This window comes from Acomys russatus, chromosome 21 (genome assembly GCF_903995435.1).
Source record: "Acomys russatus chromosome 21, mAcoRus1.1, whole genome shotgun sequence".
NCBI lineage: Eukaryota > Metazoa > Chordata > Mammalia > Rodentia > Muridae > Acomys > Acomys russatus.
Window position 1 is genome coordinate 44,846,771 of NC_067157.1, and position 8,459 is coordinate 44,855,229.

Genomic DNA, 8,459 nt, shown 5'->3' on the forward strand with positions numbered 1-8,459 from the left:
CGTGGAGCCCTCCAAGGGGGGAGTCTCAGGCCGCTCCCCTGAGTTATAATAATGAATAAAAACAGGCCGCAACATAGTTGGTATACGTGATTTGTATAGAAAGGGGGAGGGGGGAGAGAGAAATGGGTGGTGGTGGGAGAGAGGGGGGGGGGCACGAGCACGAGCTTTTTAGCAGGCAAGCCTGACGTGCTCCTTGGCTTCAGCAAGTGATGACATCAGAGGTGATTAGGTAACCTAGAAGCAGGCTAGTGGACCTTGCCTTTATGCTGCTAACATTCCTAAGCAGGCTACTGGGGAAGTTTGTATGCTGATAAGGCCCTGGACCTAAGACACACCTATGCTCTGAAGACTCCCTTCCCAGGGGATTCCTGACAAGCCCTCCACCATTCAGGGACCTCTTTGCTCTTAAACATTCTTTCCCACATTCCCACTGTTTTTACCAGAAGACCATAACAGATGCAGCTAGGGACAAGGCAGCCACAATCACGTCCGCACCTGTGCGTGCGTGCGTGTGTGTATGTGTGTGTGTGCCTGTATTTGTTGTTGTTATTGCTTTTTTGTTTTCATTTCCTTCCTTCTTTATGTTGTTTTGAGGCAGGGCAATACTCCCTCTCTCCTTCAGTCTACCAAGTTCTGAAATTGTGCATTTGTAAGAACAAGCTCAGTCTCCATCCCAAGTGATCTTTAAACCACCAGCCTGCTCAGCTCCCTGCCCTGTACACTGAGCCATCCCAACAACAAACTGCCTTTTACTCTATCAGCTCTTATTCTATGCTCATGCCTGAAGGGCTAGTGGGGGCTGGAACACCTTGTCCTCTATGGAGGACCCTGGCAGTGGTACTGGGTGCAGGGTAAGAAAGCTTCTACCCTTGCCCCCAGGCTTATGTATTCTATGTCCTGGGGAGATGGCCTCAGATAACGCTGTTCATATAGTAAGGAGTGGGTTTGTTTTTTTCTGTAAATGGCATGCCCTAAATATTCTCATCCTGGGAAGTCATGTTCTATCTGTCACTGTATCAGATACTCAATTCTGCACCTGGTGTGACAGCAGCAGAAGGCAACAAGGTGATGGATGAGACAGCAGGTTTGTCTTCTGAGTCACATTAGGGTTCACTCCATGTACTAGTGTTGGTGCCCATCCTCCCCAGAGTGTCTTCAAAAGTCCTGTGAAAGATGCAGGTTTCCCAGGTGGCAGTGACCTCTGTGCTGCCTGTGACAATAGGAGGAGGCGGCCTGGATTTAAGGCCCTTGTTCAATCTATTGCTGTCCAGTGGATTCCTTGGGTCCCAAGGAACGTAGGGGACTCCCCTTGAAGCCTGAAGTGCTTGCAGAGGGAGAAGTGGCAGCTGACTTGAGAAGAGACCCCAGGCACTTCCTCTAGATGAGATAAGATTTCCAATACTATCCTGAGAACAGGAGATGCTCTGTCAGATAAGAGTCTTGTCTCTCCCTGCTAGGCAGCTCTCAGCACACAGTGACTTGCTGTGACCCTGCAGCAATGTGTCACTTCAGGATGCCTTGTCTGACTGTGGCCTGTCCCCTTAACCACCTAGAGGGAAAGTACTCACCTCATGAGTCTCCCTGAGGCCTGATGCCCTTTCTGATAGCCCAGTTCCTGAGGTCACTCTCTTCCAGGGCCCAGTACTTGGAACTGGGCGGTTCCAAGAGCCACCTTGAAACAGAATACATTTTCCCTGCTGCAGGTGGTCCAGGCTGGCTTCTACCTAAGGAACTGCTATGAACTCCACCCAGGGCCATTTCTTAGCACTGAAGCCTCAGGCTGACAGATTGTCCTGTGTCTTAGAGCCCTAGATGCAGGTCTGGTCTTGCTCTTTATAGAGAAACTGTCTCTGACCCTTTCATGCTACAAGAGCAGAGTCTGACAGGCAAACACTTCAATATTTCTGTGACAGTGGCATTACTTGCTTTCCTATTGCTGTGATAAAATACCACGACTACAGCAACATGCAGAAAAAAAGCTGTGGGGGAACTTTTGTTTCAGAGGGACCAGAGTCTCTCACCTTTAATCAGGGAAGCATGGGACCAGGCAGGTATAGTGGCTGGAGCAGCAAGCTAGGAACTTATCTCTTTTTTGTTTTGTTTTGTTTGTTTGTTTTCTGTTTTTTTGAGATAGGGTCTCACTGTGTAGTTTTTGTTGTCATGGAACTCTATGTAGAACCGGCTGATCTCAGACTCATAAAGATCCACTGGTCTCTGCCTCCTATGTGATGGGACTTAGAGGCATAGGATACCATGTCCAGCTGAGAGCCCACATCTTAAACCTCAAGCAAAGTCCAAAGATGAAGAAACGGCAATGGCTTTCAAAACCACACCTCTACTGTCATACTTCCTTCAGCAAGGCCACACTTCCTAAAACTGTCCAAGTAGCTGCCACCAACTGGGGGCCAGTACTCAAATGTCTTACTCTATAGCAGACAGGGTCACCCAAACCACCACCCTAGGCATTCTCGGTGGCATCTAGGGCTTCATCCCTGAGTGACAGGGCGGCGACGAAGCACTACAGAGAGAAGGGCTGCACTGGATGCAGGGGTGAGTGGTCCTTTCTGCCTGGGACCTGATCTGCTCTCCTAGGAAGGCAACCTGGGTCTGACTTTGAAGCGGTTCAGTTTGAAGGGCCTGTTAGATTTATTATATGCATATGAGTGTTTTGACCGCAGGTGTGTACGTGCACCATGTCTGTACCTGGTACTCTCGGAGGCTAAAAGATGGCATTTGATCTTTTTGCAACTGCAGTTGCAGGCAGTGGTGAGCTGCCAAGCTTTGTTGCTGAGAATCAATCTTGGATCTTCTGCAAGAGCCACAAGTGCCCTTAAACTGCTGTGCCACCTCTCTAGCCCCAGTGGTTCAGTTTTAAAGAATGGACACAGGAGCCCTGTGAGGGCGGATTTCAGCTTCTTGATCATCTGCTTTGTCTTCAATTATTAAAAATCCAGCCACATCTGGGCTGGCTAGCCACATCTATCTGTATTCAGGATCTTTTTATTCCATTTACCATGCCCCTCCCCACTTAAACAGTCAGGATTCAGGACGTGTCCCCTTATTCATCAATGGACCACTGACCTTGATGCTTTTGACTCCTAACCTCTCCACCTGATGGTATTTTTCTGTACCATATTTAGTGAGATTCCACATGGGGAATACAGTTTCTACACAGTACTACCTATAAGGAAGTAACTCCCTTTGCAGGCAGAGAGGCTTAGCAAGGACCATGGAGGATGCTACTTGCTGTCTGGCTCACTAGCTCAGGCATAGCTAGATTTCATTTCCAGCCAGAGACCACCTGCCTAGGGAATGTTAATGCCCACAGTAGGCTGGATATTCCTACACCATTAACAATCAATACTGTCCCTGAGTAGAGACTCTCTTCTTAGGTGACTCTAGGCTGTATCAAATTGACAGTGAAAGCTCACTAGGAAAAGCAATCTGAGAGAGGGGTCCCATCAATACAATCCTTTATTTCCTCCTCACCCTTCTCCACAGTGACCCAGCAGCCTCACAAACCATCCTGTCTCCACACAAGCCTCCATGGGCAGCTTCAGGAAATCACCCACGATGGATAAATCCAGAATGTTGCCTGATACAGCCAACAGGGCCTGTCCCCAGGAAGAGGATGTGATAATAGATTAGAGAATTGTCCTGGTGGAGAGGAGGGGTTGGCCACAGCTTGATCTGCATCTTCAAGCAAGAGGGAATAAGTGAACTTTGCTCTGTGCATTGGGGGCTCAGACATAGATTTTTTTTAAAGCCAGCCTTCCAGAAGGACTTTCTTGGTGGCACAGGTAGAGATGGTCTGTGGGTCCCTTGAACTATGCCTAACCTCAATGCATGTTTCCGTCACAGCTGGTGCCTGTCTTTGCTGCAGCATTGCTATTGGCAGGTCAGGATCTGGACCGTGGTGGTCCAAAGTCCACGGGCAACCGAATGAATATCCTGTGTGGAACAGGCTGAATGTCCCACAATACTGTGAAAAAAAGCTTAAAACTTTGAAAGATGAAGATTACCTCTTAAAACAAGTGCTGTATGAAATACGGAAGGAGACTAATACAATCCGAGGTAAGTTTCAAATGGCCCCACAGGGCTGGGGATGTAGCTCAGTGGTTGCGTGCTTGCCTAACATGCATGAAGCCCCAGGTTCAACCCCCCCCTACTGCTACAAAATAAGTAAAAGAACATATTAGATGATCCCCTGAAGGAAAGAACAGGATTTGTGACAGCCAGGTTAGGGACATTCAAAGTTTTCATGATGGGGGAAAAAAGTTATCCCACATAAAACGTTCATTTGGAAGAACAAATTGTGGTGGGTAGGGCGAGGTCAGAGGATGGAAAGGGATGGGGGCAGGTAGGCAGACAGGATGCATCAAGGACAGAGACTGATCTCTTTCCAATGGGCACAGAGTCCCTCACTCTGCAGGCCACGATGTGTTGCGGTTGTGAAGGAAACGGACGTTTCAAGAAATCCTGGGACCTGAGCCTCAACGGGCCCAAAATGTTCCATGTTGACTCAAATACTAATTGGGAGATTGAAGTGGATTCTGGATCCAACTTGACAAAAGAGACATTAGAGAGAATCAAGGAAGTAATCTTCTTGCTAAACCGGATGTCGCGGGGTGAATGCAAGAGCTGGTTTGAGGAGGCCAAGTTGTACTGGGAAGATAATTTGGAGCCTACAGGTAACTGGGAAGAGGAGAGAAACCTTTCTGTAGATGAGGTGTGTGTGTGTGTGTGTGTGTTTGATGTGTGAATTAATTACCATGAGTCTTGGGTTAATGGCCATTTTTTTCCATCATTCATCTCCTTTCTCCACCTCTCCTATCTTGTTAATTGTGTTTACACTGGTCGCTCCCTGTGGTTCTCTCTGGCTGTCACAGTCTGGGCATCCTTCTATTTCCTGGCCTGTCCTCATTCTAGAATCACTGTCCCTTTTCATCTCACCTGACCTCCTTCTTCTTCCCTGCCATGAGCCTCCCATGTCAGCTCCTCTTCTGCCAGCGGGAAAGATGAGGTCCCATCATCACCCTGCCTCCCCTACCATAGCTCCATGACTCTTTTGAGACCAGGGCATCCCCTCTCCCTTACTGCTCAGGACCCTTGCAAATAGTTGTTCATAGCAAAGCAGGTGGAAATCTGTGTGCTCCTGAATTACGAGAGGGCCCAGAATCTAAGGTGAGATTTCCTCAGATTTAGGTCTGGTCAAAGACCCAACTTGTGTTTCCACTTCAGCCTCACAGGCCACTACTGCAGCTGTGGACCAGCTTTCTTCCGCGGCCACCAAGCTGAACACTTCTGTCCTGCTGCTGATCCTCCTCTGCTTCTTTCTCCTATTTTTCTGAGGAGAATCATCAACAAAAACAGGTTCCGTGTTGGGAGTGGGGTCAGGGAGGCATGGGTGGGCAGTGAGGAAGCAGGAGGGGTTTCGGGGAGACCTGCTCTTGTCCCTCAGCTGCAGCATCTTATTGACAAAGGAGGTGAGAGAGATTCCGAGTTCATGTCACGTGCTGGCAATGGCTTGTGTATGCTCAGCCTTGACTGACAGGAGAGAAATCTTGGCACAGATGAGTGAGTTTGACAAGGGAGCACAGCAGGTGCTTGGTCAGCACAGGTTCCTAATCAGGAGCTTCCTGTGCTGCAGATGTGGGGACAGCAGGGACCCAAGAGAAGAACATGGTAGTTCCTCTTACTATGTAGAGGGGAGAGGATTCCATCCCACAGACAAAGACAAAGAAGGTGAAAATGGGACAGCCCAGTGGCAAGACCATTTGCTGCTTCTGCATTAGGCCAGGGTCCATGCCCAGTACCCACATCACAGCTCGCAAGCATGGACAGCTCAGTGTCCAGGGAATCCAGCCCCTTCTTTTCCATGGACAGCAGGCACTCACACAGTGCACTTACAGACATGCAGGCTAACACTTACATGTAAACCAGAAACAAAGGAAGTAGCAGCAGCAGCAGCAGCAGCAGCTAGAGCAGTGTTCCCACTGGAGCCCAGTGGCACAGAGCTACTGCTGGAGTCCACTGCTCCCATCTGGACTGCACAGAGGGACAAGGTGAGGCAGGGACAGCCACAGCCACAGCTATGTGTGCCACACTCAGACAATGAGAGATTTAGAATGAAGGGGAAAGAGATGTCTGGAATCTCACTTGGGACCTGGACAGTGAGGACCCAGGCCCCTCTCTGCACAGGGCTCCTCCTAGCTCCTTTGGCTCCTCCCATCAGGCCCTGAGTCAGGGAGCACAGCTAGTCATCACTGCTTTATTCTGAACTCCATGCTCTGCAGCAGGGTGTGGGGCTGACTCTAGAACAGGGAAAGGAGGGAGGAAGACAGTGGATGCTGCAGGATGTGGGGCGCAGGGGTGGTGGGAGGAGGGGAAATGAGTGACCCTCGTGGAGGGTGGCTGGGGTGCTGAAGACTGGTATAGGTCACCCAGGAGAACTGGCCCAGTCTGTCCTTGAACCCTACAAAAGATGTGTTCCCTTGCTGTAGGTTGAAGATGTTCCAGAGATGGTTGTGAGAATTCATCTGGTGCAGCCACTCTGCCTTTTCGTCAGCCTCAACTAGAAGAATCATCATCCTGTTGGCCCAGGATTTGATGGTATTTCACTCTGTACTAATCACTTTGTCTTCTTGCCACCTCGTGCCTTCTATCTTGGTGCTCCCTGGGTGGGTGGGTTGGGGGGGGGAATTTGCCCTTAACATGGAACTTGAAGTAGTTTGTACCCATGCCAAGCACAGGAAACAGGATAAGCGGATCTCCTTAGTGGGAGTGTGAAGCTCTCACTCCTGTGTATACAACTTACCAGTGTCTGTGTCAGTCAGTGTGAGACACACTAAGAGGAGCCTGTACTATGCAGCCTCCTCGTCTTCTTCAAAAGAAGAAATATACCTGCTGTATTTGTGACTACTATGAAAAAAGTATTTTATAACATAAAGGTATATTTTATAATACTACTTTTATTATAGAATGGCTTGGGTGATATGCTGCAGGTAGTCCAGCGGCAGCCATAGGCACATTGGAAAGGCAGAGAACTCTGTAGCTGCTCAGTGCTGCCACAGGCTGGCCGCCCCTGCAGAGGTACTTGGCTGTGAGAGCTGGAAGGTTGGGGATAGCTGTCACAACTGACCCCATGCCCTCTGATCAGGTTTTTATTGGTGCTGCTCTCCACTGCGCTCAGAGAAGCTTCTCTTTTCACATTCAGAACCTGTATCAGAGGGGAGAGAGAATTCAAATATTTCCTCTGACCTCCACTTGGGCACATTTTCACAAGTGCTCTAGCATGTATGTGATGCACACACATAGGATACACACAGTAGAGACACCAAATAAAAAATATCAATAAAATAAGGATCCTAAAAATATGGAGAATATAAAGTGTTATAGCTCAATGTTGAAAATAATTTCTCTGAAGCAGGGTCTCACTTTTTTTTTTTTTTTCATTTTTTAGTTTTTTGAGACAGGGTTTCTCTGTGTAACCTTGGCTGTCCTAGACTCACTTTGTAGACCAGGCTGACCTTGAACTCACAGTCATCCCACTGCCTCTGCCTCCTGAGTGCTGGAATTAAAGGCGTGTGCCACCATGCCCATCCCCAGGGTTTCACTTTTGAGGCTGGCCTGGAACTCACAGAGATCCACCTGCCTCTACCTTCCCAGCATTAGGCTTAAAGGTGCCTGACTGGTCATTGGATTTTAAGCTCTAATGGTGTGCTAGTAAAGTATTAGAGCTTTAAAAATGACTATTTCAACCAGGTTAATCTGTACAACTTAGTGGCGTTAAGCAGACTGGCACTCTTAAAGTGTCTGAGGCATCACTACAGGAAACCTGCAACAACTAATCACAGGAAATGGAAACAGAGGACTAGTTGTTTAGTAGAAGTCACTGGTAACTACAACAGGGCCCCCACACCTTAGCACAGCTGATTCCATGATGCCATGATGGAAGTGCCACTCAGGCTGTAAAACTCAGCACATCTGCAGGACCACCTGCCAAAATGAAAACAAAGGCCTAATCCATCAAGGTCCATAGTGCTGGGAAAGTCTCTAAATGCACTAACCTTGCTTTTTGGCTTCTGTAGCTCTGCTTTTGGCTAACTGTCCATGTTTAACTGAATTATGCCAACCCAGAACATGTTTTTTGTGCCTAAAACCTCTCCCTGAGAAAGGCCCCGTGCTACACTGGGATCTTGAGCACTCAGAGTAGTCACCAGATAATGAAGAGTTTCTATTGTCTTAAACATGAAGTAAATGGGCTGGGGAAGGGGGGACTGCTGGCGGGATGTAAGTTAATAAATAAACTAATTTATTAAAAATAAAACATGTCCCTGTAGTCTTCCCTGGTGAATACCTCAGAACAGTAATGTCCATCCTCCATTTTCCTCTCTAGAGCTGTCTGATTGCTCACTTGGTGTCTTTAAAATCATCTTGCTATTTAGATGTTTTTACAC

The 8,459-nt window shown here is 48.2% G+C and overlaps 1 protein-coding gene across 1 annotated transcript in view; it reads left to right on the forward strand.

The window, feature by feature from the left end:
* Window positions 1–6,612, forward strand: part of LOC127205160 (UL16-binding protein 1-like) — a 34,234-nt gene extending 27,622 nt beyond the window's left edge. Inside the window, exon 5 of the mRNA XM_051164349.1 lies at window positions 6,504–6,612. The gene's annotated coding sequence lies outside the window, so the exon portion shown is untranslated. The remainder of the gene's footprint in view (window positions 1–6,503) is intronic.
* The last annotated feature ends 1,847 nt before the right edge of the window (window positions 6,613–8,459 follow it).